We start from the raw sequence: 16,435 nt of genomic DNA, 5'->3' as shown, positions 1-16,435 counted from the left end.
CTGTTATGAGAGGTCTTTATGTTGTCTTTATAGCAAGGAGAAAAACTTCCCTTTAGTAAAGGTCTGTGGGTATTTAGGAATAAGGGCTACTATTGTGAATAGTTCTATATTTGTACTTTAGTGGCTATGACTGCTTATTTGTATTGATTTATACTCAGCAGGGTCTTCACTTTGATAGTATTATGATTTTAAATTGCTAATGCTCTCTTATACAGAATATACGTGCTGGATGTCTGGCTTGTTTAAATCTTAAGTGCTAATCTCTCTTGAAGATAATAATCAAATACAGATTACAGAAGTGTTTAAAATAGGGAAAACTCAGTGGGGTGCTGATGCTTCTAGTGGTCAGTGCCGTGTACTTCTGTGAGTCAAAAAGGTAGACGTGGCATTTAAGCTAGAAGGGTGAGAAGTAAGAAATGGAGTTGAAGATAGAGACTCTGCATTGAAATTAAGTTTGGGTCTGTGTGACCAACCAGGGAGCATTTACTCCTATGTAATGCTGCTGTGACGCAAACAAAATCCGTGGGTTCTTTTCATCCGTGAACTGCTGTCTTGTTCTATGAAGGCTGGTAACAATGTGATATTGAAGATAGGTTAGAAAAATCAGCAAGAATGCAAACTAGCTCAGGTGTTTCACATTTGGATTTTATTAAGTATGATTTGTCATTATTCTTAATCTGCTCTCAGACACAACAGAATAGATGAGCAGAACAACAGAGGATTTTGCAAGATCATCTGTATTCCGGTTGTAACTGGGCTGGTGTTGCTATTCAGTGGTTCATGTTGACCCGTTGATGTCATAGACATTACAGATACAGCTAAGCCTAGCAAGGATGTTATTTAGATCAATTCTTGTTTTGTAAACAGCATTTTGAGTGCATTACAGCTATTGTATTTGAGTTACCGTTGGGTAAATTGGTCCTGGGTTTGTTTGGTTTTTTGCTGCCCCTCTTTCTGGCATAACTCAGCCTGGTCAAGTGAGTAATACCAGGGACCGTAAGGCTTCCCAGCACCCATCTTCTTGGGCACATTCATGTCCCTAGGACATCCAAATTGCCTTTTCTGCAGCCTGCTTTCAGCCTGAAGTCGAGTTGTGCTCAGTTGTTCCTTAATTTCTCCATTATTTGGAGAGTAAGAAGGTGGGGCAGGAGGTGTCCTCAGTCCTCAGTGGTTCCTTTCTTGTGCTTTCAAGGTCAGATCTCAGGCAGAGAAGAGCTGGAACAGCACCGGGTATGAAAGGATGCAGCCCATCTTTTTCATTGCTGGGTTTTCCTGTCTTTGTCTTGCATTTATTTATTTATATTTTGTTCTTTGTTCATTTCTTTTTAATGTGTTTTGGTTTGTTTCCAAGTAAATCTGTGAAGTAGCTTCTTACATACATTGTCACTAGAGACGCAGCATGAGCATGGGATGTGGATGCAGGGGACTTGTACTAGTGGCTGAGTGCTGTCACAGGTTCCTCCCTTGTGTTGTCTCATTGGAGAAGACCAAGCAAGGAGGCTTCTTTAAAGTTAGTCTGTTAGAACAACCTTTGTGGTGGTTGCAGTTATTGGGGGTTTTGGTCAGAAACTCAAGTGTAACAATAACCCACCTTCCTCTTTCTCCTTCGCTAGTCTCATTGTGGAGGCGGAAAACTAAGTAAAATGGCTCCTAAGTATATAGAAGTGGTTGTTCCTAACCTATTCATTCTGATTTAACACCCATGGTGCTTACTGGCGTGCTTGTCTCAGGGGCTGGTCCATCCAGCTCTGCATTGCTTAAGCATGAAAATTAGGAGTGGGATGGAGAGCGGCACATGGAGATGAAAAGGGGTTGAGGGGGTTATCTGGGGAAGATTTTAAACTAGAATGGCAATTACCTCTGTCTTTTCTGTGTAATACATTTAACAAAAATCTCAATGCCATCTGAAATCTTTTATCTCATTTCCTATAAGACCTGAAAGAACATAAAAATGAATTTGGGGAATACTTGAAGGTGTTCTTAATCCACTCTTTGTTCTTTTCAATACAATTTGAAGATGTTTCCATTAACTTTCACAGTACTACTTCTTCTAAGAGCTACTTGACCCTTGCTCAAAGTCTATCACATAATAATGCATTAATATTGAAATGAGTCCAAGAGGTGAAGTTGAAGGCAATAGTTGGTTACTGTCTTCTGCCCCTCAACTGGAAAGAGAAGTGAAAAGGGTTTTATAGACACTTGCTTGTTTTTTCTCTGCTGCATGAAATGTATCCAAACAATTGAAGAGTTTTCAACAGCCATTTAATGCCAGCTCTGCAGAGAATTTTAAGAAGCATATACTGCCTACGCTAGGGAAGAACAAAAAGAACCTGGAAACGGAGTGCTCAGTGACTTGCCGCGGGCAATGTGGATGAGTCAGGAAGCCAGCATCCTTTCCGCTCATCCTAGCTGGAGTCAGTCCACTTCAGCCATGTGCACAATAAGCTCATTGGTGCTGGAAAGGTGGTTGTTTGCTTTCTGCTCATTTATTGTGCGTCCTTGTGTACAGCAAGTCAAAAAATGGCAGTTCTGCCAAAGTGCTGTTCTAGCGACAAGGTCTCCTTTTTAGTGTTTTCATGTTAGTTTGCTTTAACCCATTAGCAATATTTAAAAAATATATTCAGAGTACTGGAACTCTAGCTGGAAATGAGATATTTCCAGATGCCCATCTTTAACATTGATGTTTGCTTGCTCAGAGAAGCTGTGGGTGCCCCATTCCTGAATGTGCTTAAGGCCAGGTCAGGTTGGATGGGGCTCTGGGCAGCCTGACCTGGTAAGGGCAACCAGCCCATGGCAGGGTGGGGTGGAACCAGATGATGTTTAAGTCCCCCCCAAGCCATTATACAATGCTGTGAATTATTTGGGAGGGTGGGGGGGAAGCAGTGATCCAAAGGTGGAAGCAAAAGAACAAACCTGCAGCCATACCACAATTTACGCTTTTGGAAAAGTGGCTATAAGAAAAAGGCTTGGAGTGCAGTGAATCATTGTTTCCTTTCTGTTCTATGTGTTTTATGACCTATTTGCAGGTCAGATGCATTTGAGAGCACCTGTTTGTGGCATCTTTGTGTTGGAAACTCATAGGTTAATGCTTCTGCCCCTTGAGAGGCAAGAACAACCTGGGCCAAACGTTGGAGATGATGGTCAGGTGGAGAAGCTATGAACAGGGTGCAAAGAGACGAGCTCAATTTTGTGTTAAGCAAAGGGACAGATAACCCTGCCACGTGGTGCCCACAGGCTTTAGGGAGAGCCCTTAATAGGAATACTTCACTAAATTTATATATTTAAGGAGTGGTTTAGATCTTCTGTCTCAGCGTTTCAAGACTCACACTAGGAGCTCTATTACTGCTATTTATTGACAGCTGCTGTGTAGTGACACCAGGGGAACAGAGTGTGGGGTTGAGGTTGTAGGTCCTGTACAGACAGCAAAGGAAACTGTCATCCTGGAGCTCATGGACGAAACGTACAAGGTGTCGTGGTTGGAGTCTGGGAGCTAATGGCATGTAGATTGGCACTCTTAGGTCATCTCATGTTTTTGGTGTAGATTGTAATAATTGAATGGGCAAATCTTGTTATGTTTTTCTCTAAAGAGATAATAAATGGAAGTACAATTCTTTCTGCAATAGCAGGGCTTTAGGACCCAGGGGAACCAGAGGATTTACGTCCCTAATCTGCAGGATTAGCCATGCTTGAGAAGGTGCTAGCATGTGGTTGTCTTGCAACCCTCTGTTAGCTTCCGTGTATAAGGTGTATGCTGAAGTGAGGCGGTTCTGGCTGGAAGGGGAATTCGTATGAGGATCCAAGCAGAAGTGTCAATGTCTGAACTGAGGCTGCCATTATTTCCCGGGGATAAATTAATTCAGGTTAGAAAGCGGAAGTGTAGTTTTAGTTTTAGTCTTCAGTATGTACCAATCAGGGCTGTGTTTGTGTGGTGAGCCGTGAAAATTAGAATATAATGGCAAAATATTGTGTAACGGTATAGGAAAAGTAAATTTACTGGGTGCTTTACTGTATAATACGGTACTGTGTAGTACAATGTAGTGTTTTCTGATGCTTAGGGCAATAGAGGGATCTCTTCAAGGGAGTCTTTCACCTCTCAGAGTACTTAGCTGGGTGAGTGGTATATAAATACCTGCAGCTGGTATTCCCCTAGCTAAGGAGAGCTCCGGTTTTCTATGTGAACCATGTCGTCAGAAGGCGTTTCAGTCCTGGGACTTTCTCGGTGTTTTACTTTAAAGAGCCTGATCATTAGGCTATTGAGCCTGATGTTATCTCTTAATCTGTCTTTGCAGCCCGGTAAAGCCTGCTTTGCTGTCGGGGATTCAGTAGCAGAGGTTAGGGATGTTAGCAACAATTGCGAATATCCCGGTGGTGCTCAAAGCATTTTCATGCAAATCAAGGTGCTGTGTGTTCTTTTTGCCTTCTGACCCTGAAGGTTGTATTTGGTTTTGTTTCCTAAGAGGGGAGCGTGAGGCATCCCCATCCCCGATGTGGCTGGGTATTGTAGTTGTCTGTCTGCAGAGGTCGTGGGAGGCGATTGGAAGAAAGCGGGTTCCTCTGGGCCTTAGTCCGTGGGATTCACTTGGCTTAAGGTAGGGAGTGCTGACTTTCTCAGCCTTGGACTGAGTTCTCAGCCTGCAGACGGGTCCCTACCAGGCTGTCAGCGTGCCCACGTTGCCCTCTGCCAAGCTCCACGTGTTGCAGTAGGCTCTGCTCCCTGCTAGCTCTGCAAAAGGCTGCAGGGCTCCTGCACCTCAAGGCCTCCTTTGTCCATCAAACATAATTTCCTTGGTACGACACAGAGGGATTGTGCACGGAATGTTACCTTTGCAGGAAGAAGTACAGGTTATGCAGTCATTAGCCGTGCTGTATTTTAGATGAGAAGTTAGTGCGCTGGTTCCATCTACTTAAACCTGCTGGATCTTTAAATAGGTGTCCTTGGCCAGCTTTTCTCACTCAGTTAATCCCAGCGCAGATGAACCGGCATGAATATAAATGCTTATGGCAGTCCTCACAGCTGCATATGGAATACACTGGATTTGTTTGCGTGTGGGCGGGTTTGTGATTTGATGCTCTACGAAGAGTTCTCAGTACGCTTTGCGAAAGGAGCTGTATAAATGTGGACACAATTAGCTTTGTAGGCTTTTTTGAGAAACACATCCAATAATAAAATGCTGGGAGTGCAGAGTAGCCATTTCCCATCATTTTCATTCACATAATATTTATAGTGCTACCCAACAAACGGGCTTTGGAGACCAAAATTAGCACTGTGAATGAACTCTTCTTGAGAGGCGTTTGTGATGGAATTATGTCGCTAACAAACTTGAGTAAACCAATTACTGCTTCTCCAGGATTTGTGGATATGACAGCTCCGTGGGGCTGCTGTAATCCCTCCCTGCCAACAGATGGGCAGGCTGCAGGATCTTCTTTGCACCGTGTGTTTTCAGCTCCTGCCCTGCACTGCTGAGGTGCTGCCCTACACCATGTCTCTTGGTGCCCAAACTCCCTCAAAAGACAGGAGCAGCATCAGTTGGGATGGTTGTGTGTGTACGTCTGTATTTTGTCTGATGTCATTATATAACGTAGATTCATCATGGAATGTCCTGGGTTGAAAAGGACCTTCAATGGTCCCGCCATGTGTAGGGTCACCAACCACCAGACCAGGCTGCCCAGAGCCACATCCAGTCTGGCCTTGAATGCTTCCAGGGATGGGGCATCCACAGCCTCTTGGGTCAAGTTTGTCTCTTGAAACGGATTGACACCCATACAGCCACAAGAAGTTGACTTTGCCTCAACTAAACCAGTCAAATATTAAAAGCATGAGTATTTTCAGCTGTTCTTTCTGACTGTGGTCTTGTTTTTAACTAGAAATGTGTATGTTGGTAACTTGAGGACTTGATCTGACAATGCTTCTTTCTTTCTCAAGCATTAGCTGTTGTCTCCCAGTCATGTTTAGCAACTCCTCAGTGATGGAAGAAATCACTGTCTGCTTACGTGAGTGTGTTATTAGTAGGTAATACCAAAGGTGACAGAGGTTCTAACATTGGGAGGGACCTTGAGGGCTCTCTGGCCTATCTTTCCACTCATAGTGGGCTGCGCTGGGCCTTGTCTCATTAGTGGTATGGACAAGGGCTGCACAGGTTTGCAATCCTCATGGGAAGGAGGCATCCCTTGCTTCCCATCTGAGCCCCCTTCCCTCAGTGTGTGCCTGTTGTCTCATCTCCTGCTGGGTCAGAGACCTACTGTTCAGGCAGATATTTAGTTTGTTCCCTTTTTGCATTGTGACCGTGCTGTCCTGATGTGGTTACAAGAGCATAGAGGAGGGCAGTGCTGAAAACCTCTTTAAAGTCAGGGAAAATGACAGTTGCTGTCCTTTTGTCCACCAGGCCTGGCATTTCATCACAGGAGGCAGTCAGCTTTGGCAGGCGTGATCGAGCTTGGGTAAATAGGGGCTGACTTATCCCACTTGCCTGCTTCTCCTTCATATGTCCTGGTCTGTAGTTTGCAAGGACTCACTCCATTATTTCCAATGATCTTCGTGTCACGTAAGGTGTTTAAAATAGCTAGAAGATGGAAAGTAACTTTGTTCAAATATATATTTTAAGAGACTGTACTGAAGACCTTCCCTTTCCATGCCCATATGAGACCCGAGTAGGATCAAAGCCATGCGGCAGCTTAGCCCTATGTCAGGTCTGTCAGTCTGGGTCAGTGGCGAGCTGAACTGGCTTTCCTAAGTGCTGCTATAGGGCAGGAGAGCCATTGCCTTGGGCTATGGACAGGCGTACTTTGGAACAGGATTGGTGTATCAGGAACAGAACTCTGAGGCTGTTGTGAAAGAGGGTTCTGTATTTTTTTAAGAGTGAATTTGGTCTCAGCACAAGGTCTCGCATAGCTTAAGTATGCTTTCTTAAGCACTGCTTACTTGTGAATGGGATGGTGCTATGGTGGCAGCCTGTCAGTATCTAAAGGGGGGGACTGTAAGAAGGAAGAGGACAGGCTCTTTAGCAGGGTCTGTTTGAGAGGACAAGGGGAAACGGTTTTGAGCTGAAAGAGGGGAGGTATAGATTGGATATAAGGAAAATGTTTTTTACAGTAAGGATGGTGAGGCACTGCCCGGAGATGTAGTGGATGTGACTCCCTGTCCTTGGAGTTACAGAAAGTCAGGATGGGGTTCTGAGCTCCTGATAGAGCTGTAGATGTCCTTGTTCATTGCAGGGGAGTTGGACCAGGTGGCCTTTAAGGGTTCCTTCCAACTCTAACGACACTATAATTCAGTGGAATGGGCCCCCAGTCTCAGGCCGCCCTCCCCCCCCCCCCACTGTCTTCATTTTGCAGCCGAGGCTCCAATTGCACTTCTGCTGAGCAGACCTTGTTAAAGCTGAGCCCAGACTCAGGCAGGACTCGCTGCAGAGGTGTTGTTCTTATGAACCGCCCAACTTCTAATAAACTTGCCGAGACTCCCGTGCCGTCTCGCACCATCCACCCTGCGAATCTGTGCAGCCTTTGGCAAACAGGCGTTTCAGCGCAAGCTTTTCAAATTTAATGAGGATAACTGAAGCGAGCTCCCATCTCGCACCGGGCACCCTCCTTGCAGGCAGCGAGCAGCACGGAGCGGTAAGGAGCTTACAGCTCTCGCACGGCGCTCCGGGAGCCGCTGGCACACAGGGAGCAGCTGCGTGCGGGCGCAGCCGGGCTGCGGGGATGCTGAGCAGCGCTGTGCATCAACGCCTGATGTGCCGAGGTATTTCTTCCTCTCTGCTCTTTGAGCTGGGATCGCTGCCGCGCTGCGTTGGCTCGGGTTTGACCTGGAGGTAGAGCAGAGCGCCGGGGCTCGTTTGCGAGTAGAGCAAGCAAGGAAACTTGCTGCAGAGCCCTGCCGGGCAAACTTTGTGCCGCTGAGTCGGAGACGGCGGGGTTTCTCGTGTGTTGCCTTTCCCTCAGGGCTGTATCAGCGGCAGCATTGCCTCGAGGCAGCATCTTATTTATTCATCGTTTCGGGCAGGGAACTTGCTGCCGCGAACCGTGGCTGTGTTGGAGCGGGGGGGAGCCGGCGTGGATAGTAGCGTGGTGGCTTAGCAGGGCTCCCTCCGTGCCACTTTCACATCAGCCTGGTTCCCTGCAGCGATACCGAGAAGGTCTCGGTGTTAGTTTCTCAATTATTTATGCTGCTATTCAGCGCTTGTTGCAAAGCGAAGCTGTCGGGGCTATTCTCTGTACCTAGAGAGCCGTTCGTCTGGGGGAACCTCTCGTCTAACAGTGCCACGCCGGGCTGCTTTTCAGCTCTTTCTTTTCAGCTCATTGCTGCAGGTTTTTGAATCGGGGCTTCGTAAGCTCCCAGCCTATTCACGGCTCATTTGTTGATACGCAGTAACTGCTCCGCTAACACTCGCTGTTACCCTCTATCCTCCTAATCCCTTCTTTCTCATGGCACAGGCAGTCTTAGAAACGTCTGTTTCACAACGGTGTTATTTGATCTTAACTTGGAAACACTTTGCTTTAACTCATTTTCTGTGTAACAGTTCTTTTCTTGATCCTTGTTGTGCTACTTGGACTGCTTGGTCTTATTTCACTAAATGTTGTTCTTAGACTCCTGCCTTTTCCTTGCACAGCACTCATTGCAACACTGCTATCAATCTAAGGCCAAGCTTTGATAGTAAACATTGTTTCTATTGATTATTGCATCTCATTTAGCAAGGAGAACAGTTGTATTGTACCTTAGGTGTCATTGGATGGCAAAATAGACGTGTGTATATGTGTGCTGACTTGCTTACAGAAGAAGAAAGCCCCGCTGTTATGCAAGGATAACATCCACCGGTGTGAGGTTAACTCTAGGTCCATATTTTGTTTCTTCCTATGAAGCCGTCTCATGGGTGGAGCTGGTAAGCTAATAGTGTGGGGGACAGTAAATAATTCATGATGGTCATGTTAATGTGCTGTGGACTTTGGCAGGTAGGGAGCTTGAGACTTTGTGAATACCCAGTTCCACCACCTGACTGCAACTATTGCTTTAGGTTTCCTTGCCCTGATGGGGTTATTTGATGCAGTTTTATCTGTGGCGTTAGCGCTCAGGTTGAAGGAACATAATCTACGTGGCTTTGCAGTTACAACCCTGTGAAATAAGAGTGCAATTTAATGAGTGCTCTTCTGCCTAATGATGAACTGCTCCTCTCTCAGCTGTTGTAATGAGCTGCAGAGGCGAGAAAGTTAGTTCCAATTGCTTTGTTTTGTGCCTTACCTCGGACAGTGAATAGGCAGACTGTAAAGAAGTTTTGGGGCTCCGTAGCTTCTTTATAGTTACCTACTCGTGCTAAATCACTGGTTGGAGTAATTGTATTGTCACCTTGTGTCACATTTGCTCAGGTCTAATAGCTTTGCCAGCAAGGCAGTCACCTGTAAAATTGTGATGCAAGGTTTTTAATATTCTTCCCAAATATGGGGAGTGTTGTTCAAGGCTGGGTTTCTTTCTGTCTTTTTCAAGGTTTTTATTGCATGAGGTTACTGGGATTTTCAACATCTTTGTTGGGAATAGCAGACAGATCTTGATGGTAAAAAAAAAACACATTTATTTGCTGTTAAGTACATTAAAATAACAAGACAAAAGCAGTTTAAACTGTTAGGCCCAACAGTAATATGAACTGGCCGTGCTTGATTCTGGTTTTCCTTATGTGATTGTAAGGATTAAAGACATTAAATGAGAGTGTATTCCTTGCGTACTGCAGGCATTGTTTGAAGATGTTCAGTGCTAGTCATTGCTGCTTGCTGTGTTGTATGATTTTGTAACTTCTTGGGAAGCCCATTATCCACAAGCAGTTTCTTTATTAAAAAAATAAGACAGCAAGAAGTGAGCTTGTAAAGGTTATTTGTAGAGTTGAATACCTGAGGTTGAAATTTGGAGGCTGAGATGTGATAACCAGCTTTGGATGCCAGTCGGTTTCACATCGATGACGCAAATAGGTATGCAGAGCTTATGACTGGAAGGGGCAATCGTGTCTCCAGCTGTAGTTCTCATTCTTGCAGCCCCAACATCGTGGGAGTACATATTGAGCCCTTTCTTAAAACCAAGGGGTTTTCTTTTGTCCCTGGTGCTCTTGGAAACGTGATGCTTCCGCCCCTCAAACTTTCTCCTTATTTCCTGGGTAGATGTAGGCATGAGCGTTTGTTGCACTGGAAATCATTTTTTGTTGATTTCTCATCTGTCTTTTCGAGTACTTTGGTGTCAAATTCCTCTTCAGTTACGTTGCAGTTAACTGTAACTCCCTTGTTCTCCTTTGCAGTTTTCACTGGGAGGTGCACAGCATGGTGGGAAACCTCTTGTAGTCCCCAAGTATGTGACCTTGTGCTGTGCTTTACAGAACTGTGGTCTTCTTTTTGCTACTTCATTTTTTCAGAGCATCTAATTACTTACATGTCACATCTTCTGTTATCTGTATCCCCATTGAGTTGTGTCTTATCAGCCTATTCCTAATACTGGTGACAGAGTTATTAGGGGAAATGTTTAATAAGATCAATTCCGAGAAGATTCTTAAGACCCTGTAATAATCACTTAAGTTTTCAGGACTTCTGCCATTGTCCCCCTTGGAAACAGATGCTCACCCATCTCAAAATTGCTGTGCTGGTTGCAGCTTAGCTAACAGGTTCCCATGTGACGCTGCTGAATGCTCTGCTATAATCCCGATTAATGAGATCTACAGCGTTTTGAGAATGTTATCTGATGAAGTAATCTCCCAGGTTAGCTTGTCGCAAGCTACCTTTTGTGAAACCCATATTAAATTTGGTCACATTCTCCACTGCTTTCATGTGTTTGCAAGGAAATTCAATGGGAAGAATACTTCGTCTCTGTGCCCCTGAAGGAAATTTTACAGGCTGGCAGAAAATTCTTTTATTGAAAACATGAATAATTTATTTTCTGTGCTTTAATTGTGTGCAGTATCCTGGTTAGAAGATGCGTCTTAGCAGTATTCCATTTTGCGTACAGCTTATTTCAGAACGTGGGTTCCAACTCTTTAATGGCCCATCAAGTTTGTAACTTCATGTTTTGTTTTTCTCTTTGTGCCCTTGTTCCTCTTGTTACCTGTTGCACCATCTGTCCCCTTCCTCTCATACAGTGCTAAGAATGAGGTCCAAAATGGCCTTTGGTGCTAGATCATCATTCCCAAAATCCTGTTTGCTCTGCTTGTGGTCACAGAGCATTCCTCTCCTGATCCTTCCTATTTGTAACCTTAAAGGAACTTCATGAAGCTATCCAAAACAGGAATCACTGTGTTGGGATTTAGGAATCTTCCTGAGCTGATTTTATATCAATTCTTACAGTATCCTACTTTCTTGGCCTCTTCAATGTGTTTTGTTGTTGTTGGTTTTTTTTTGGCTTTTTTTTCTGTTTGTTTCCACTGAAAGACTTCTCATGCAGACATGCTATTCAGTGTGCACAGAGGGGGGAAAAGAATACCATCCTAGAGTAGAAGAGAGCAGGTGGTTCAGTTGGAAGGGACCAAAAGGATCAAGTCTGACTGCTCCCAGTCTACCCTAAAGTTTGCTTCCAAGTCTTTCCCTCTTTCTTCCTTGCAACACCGAAGGCTTGAATACCTCGGATTTAAAGATATCCAGTGCCGCTTTCATATTCAGACAGCTGAGCTTCTCAATTCAGTTGGTTTTTCTAGCAAGTTCTCCTAATTTCTAAACAAATTCTGATAACCCTTAATTACCAATCTGTTTTCTTTTGTTCTTCTGTTTTATTTAATCAGCTTATTACCATTCAAATCCAGCTTACTTTCTGTGAGTGAATTCTCTGAAAATCAAGTATGAATTAACCTTATTTCTTACAGATATGAAGGTTATCCACTGAATCAATCGTGTATGAGAGTACACAAATTACACTGTCGTTTGTGTTATTTGCTCTTTGTATCTGGAAAATTCAATTCTCCAATGGTAGCACAGTTTCTAATAGTTCTTATTTCACTAGGAATGCTACAGTGATCTATGTTGGTCCTTCAGGGTTTATGGCATTACTGCAGTCAAATGCAATTTGGCCGGATCATCCCTTCCCAGAGTAATTGTCATCAAAACCAATATTGAAGTCTAACATATGGTGCTCTTCTGGCTTTATATCTCTTTACTGAAATTGAAAATCCTATAGCGAGTATCTTTTCTGCACATGCCTGGAGAAATAATAAGATTAGGTTAGGTGGAAGAGCTCTACTGAGAATGAGCCAAACAAGGTGGCACCCTGTCTTTAGCTGTGGGTGCTGTGCTCTCCTTTTGCTGTAGTAAACTCCTCACCAAAGAGTGGCTGTTAGTCCCAGGGAGCCGGATGGTTATCTGCCCTCATGGAGCTGAAGTGTTTCACAGAAGGCTTTCCTTCAGATCTGATTGATGCTGTTTGCTGTTCTACCTGTGCAGAGGTTTTTATTGAAGGTTTTCTTTTCTTTTTCCCCTCCATAGGATGATCACGGTCTGGCTGTTCATCATAGTTTTCCAGTTGTGGTGAGGTGATGCCAGGAAGCTAGAAGATGCATTTGAACCTGGAGGTTGTTTGCAATAATGCACAGCCTGATCCGAATTCCTCTGAAGACAGTATTTCTTAGGCTTATGTGTATTTTGGTGCTCTTGGATGGCGTAGATGAGCAGCAACACCACTGTTGTGCTTGTACATGTGTGAACTTTGCTTTACATATATGCACATATGTATATGTTTATTTGACACGTGTGTAAATGTATATGGTAACTACAATGCTGTCTTCAGCTGGTTCAGTGCAGGTGCTTCAGCAGCCTGTGCTTCTGTGCTCCAGTCCTTGTTTCGGTGGTGCCCCTCTAGCTTTAATGTGGGTTCCACTTAGCTGAGTAGACCATCAGCTAAATTGCCAGCAAGTTCATGCACGGATAGATATCAATTGTTGGTTTGACAGAAAAATATCAGCAAGGTTTCAGTGCAAAAACCCAGAACAGAATCCAGGCTTTCAGGAATAAGGCTTTTGTGTCACAATGTAGGGAAATAATCGCAAGCTCTATTAAAGCACTAAATGTTTCCTAAAGTTTTACAGCAGTTTAATATCCTTTTATCTTTTTAATATACCTTTTTGGAAGTGAAATTCAGCTTGACTTCTGTTTTTTACCTGAAATAGCTCTCGCTTTTGAACACTGCTGGCGCTTTGCCTTTGGAACTGCAATGGATTGGTTTGTAAGCAGATTCTACTTGTGACATTGGAAATAGCTATAACACCTGTTGTGCTTCCACACTTCCAGGAGGTTATCATTGCTTCCTTCCCGGCATACCAACATTCATGATGTTGTAAATAAGATAAATGTTTGTTCCTTGCTCAGCCCATTGAGTGCACAGCAGACCTCTGCAGTGCCCCATTATTTTTCTGAGGAGCTTCTGGTTTGGCCCCTGTAAGTGAATCTTGCCTCCTGCTCTTTGTTCCAGTGTGATTCTGACTTACTGAATGTTGAACCCACCGTAGGTGAGGCTTTCCTTAGAGGCAGGCACCAGGATAAGAACTTACGGTCCTGTAATTTAAAATGTAATAGCTTAGACTTGCCCGGATTTCCCAGAGTCAGCTAGAAGTGGAGTCCACACAGGAGTTTATGAGCTGTGGTAGACCATGGTTATTACTACGCTTGTTTCAGCTGATGAGTTCCGCACTAGATGTAGCTCAAGCCTGGTGCTGGTGTTTACAAAGCTATCTTGAGGAAAGGTGATTGATGGATCCAAGGCCTTGTGCTAATGTGGCCTTGCATCAACATCGGGGACTTGAGAATGCAATGTGAACCATCCTGTGGGAGGATGGACCTGTTGCTTGTATTATGGTGTAACTTCTTTTTCCCTGCTCAGTGAAGGTGGCTTCCATGTGGTATATGTCTCAGTGATGCAACCGTTCAGATCTCTCTCATTAGCATTTGAGCTGACCTGCAGGAACGTGAAATCAGTAAGTAGTGGCAGTGTTGATGTAGTCTTTGGTTTCTAGCTCACGGACATCTGGGATGTTGGCAGATATGTGCAGCAAATGAGACAAATCTAAGTGCCCAATGGGGAGGGGAAAGAAAAAGGTTTCTGTGCTTCCTATCTCACCACACAACCTACATGATTGTTATGAAATGAACTGATGAGAGAGATTACTTCTCCCACTATCATTAGCATGCAAGTGTTCTCTGAATGTGCCAGATGTTTGGCTTGCATTATCTGGAAGTTTCTTTCATTTCCAGCCCTAGTGAAAGGGAAGCTCGAGCACGTCCAGCAGAATTATAAACAGTTTCCTGTACCGATGAAGGCAGTAGCATACTTAATGAACTGCATCATGCTAATAGTAAATCCAGCTTATGAATGCTTTCCTGTTATCATAGAGAGGTAGCTGAGTGACGTTTTTCTGATTCTGGGTCACTGAATCCGTATGGAAGCACAAATTATTTTCTTGAGAAAAGCTTTTCTTGATGTTAATATTCGGAAGGAAGGTTGCTGTAGTACCTTTGCAGTCAGATTTCTGTGTGACTTACTCAGAATACCCTTGTATTCAAAGCTATGTCCCCTGATCTGCAGCTGGGATATAGGGAGTTGCTGTCATAGAGTTGGCATATCAGCCCGTGGCTTCTCCCTGCACACCTGTAGAATAGTAAAAGGGGTTTCATGTTAGCAGATCCATCTTTGACAACGAGCTTTCAAGGATGAATATCCCCATTCTTTGCATCTTTTAGGAAAGACCTGCTGGATCTACTGATCAAATTGTTGATGACTTGGGCCTGTAGATGATGTTGTGGGTACCAGTGGTACGTTTTGCTTTATTCTATGAACTTGGTGTACTTGCTTTTCACTTGCCCTTAGTTTCTATGAGCTGTGACCTCAAATCCCAGTCAGGAGCTGCAATTTGAGAACAGGATCCGATACTTTATTTCTTGTTTTCTGAGAGATCTATGAGAGGATTTGGCATGAAGTAGGGAGAGTTAAAGGGAAGGAATGGGAAGAACATATGAAGCCCAATCATTCTGGGGGAGGAGGATGCAGAGGATGATGGGGGAGAGAAAGAAGGAAATAAACCCAGAAGCAGGCTGGGCCAGATTGATGAGTTGTGTTCTTCTGCAGGAATGTTGTGAGGAGAGCTGCATGGTTCTCATTAGGTGCTAGAAGCTGGGTGGAAGATGCCGTTAGTTTGTGTCATTCTGTTGTGTGGTTGGTTTTGACAACATCAGTAAAGCCTCGCAGTTCACACTGTTAACGGAGCGACACGTTCTCCTTGCAGTGCCGTTTCTTTGAATGCTTCCACTGTGTTAATATCAGGCTGGGAAGGAAGTTCAGTGCTTAGTATGTAAAACAGATAATGCATGCTCTGTATTTACTCCTGTCTGTGAGTAGCTGAAAGAGGTTTGTTTTCTTTGTATGTATGACACAAATGAGCTCAATTAGAATACTGACTTCTGGGTGTTAGACAGTTGCCTTTAAAATATCAGATATGTAACCTATCAGAAATGAGAAGTGTTCTGAAAATTCTGTCTATGCATAAATACATTTTCCTTTATGTGATACTGGGTTCTTTTCTTGCCCTGTCTTTCTTCTGAAGAATTTGAGAGCTGGAGTGATTTGGTTTTTTTGGCATGTGTAAAGCAGAGAGGAAACTTAATTGTCAATATTGGGCTGCTGTCACATTTTCTCATGTTTACTCATGTTGGGTGGGGAAAACAGAGTCTTAAGTTCCACCTCTTACAGTAATAAGGTAGTAATAAGCTCTGCATTTACAGGAAGATAACTGCTTGCAAGATGTTACGTTACAGTAAGTAGCACAGTGTCAGGTGCTCTCCATAAGACGATTTTGGAACAATTCTTTCTAGTTCTTAAGTAAATAATCCCCATTTGTTCAGTTAGTAACTCTGAAATGTCACTGAGTGTCTGTAAACTCCTAGAAATAAAAGAGAGCGGTGATTAAAAACTATTCTGTCTATCTGAGGAAAAAATAATGACTTATACATATTCAGTGACCAGTATTGTATAAAATACACTTATAAAAGGCACTCCTTCAGTGAGCTTTTCACTATTTCACTGCTGTGAGTCGTTCCACTTGCTGCACTCAGGAGATGAGGCGTAACAACCAAAGTAACTTTAGATTATTGCAGCTATCAGTGTTCTGTCTGAGTCAGGAGGTCAACCTGAATCGTACTCATCTGGGGCAGTTGTGAGTGGAGTTTGTCTTATTTTGTGTAGAATCCCATGTGATTGTTTTTGGTGTCAGTAAATTAAAAATTTGCTGAAAAGCTTGTTAGTACAGGTTGCTGATCATAAGGTTTTGTGGAGCCGCTCGCCTGCCAGCAGAAGTAGCAGCCTTTCACTCAGAAAACCCAGGTTTTCTGTCATTAATGGTACTAGGTGTATGTTAGTGTCCCCAGTGTCCTAGTGTGCTGTCTTGTCTTATTCCAGCTGAGAAGGTCTAATAAGACTCATGGTACAACTCCTTTTCTT

General features: G+C 43.8%; 1 protein-coding gene across 9 annotated transcripts in view; it reads left to right on the top strand.

Moving 5' to 3' along the window:
- PCDH15 (protocadherin related 15) overlaps positions 1-16,435 on the top strand; it is an 814,794-nt gene that overhangs the window by 503,876 nt on the left and 294,483 nt on the right. Inside the window, exon 1 of one of the 9 annotated variants that reach the window (XM_015866138.2) lies at positions 7,432-7,738. The exons of the other annotated variants lie outside the window; for them this stretch is intronic. The gene's annotated coding sequence lies outside the window, so the exon portion shown is untranslated. Of the gene's footprint in view, positions 1-7,431; positions 7,739-16,435 lie in introns of those variants that run through there. 9 annotated transcript variants of the gene reach the window in all.

Source organism: Coturnix japonica, chromosome 6 (assembly GCF_001577835.2).
Source record: "Coturnix japonica isolate 7356 chromosome 6, Coturnix japonica 2.1, whole genome shotgun sequence".
NCBI lineage: Eukaryota > Metazoa > Chordata > Aves > Galliformes > Phasianidae > Coturnix > Coturnix japonica.
This window is presented reverse-complemented; position numbering and strand designations above follow the sequence as displayed.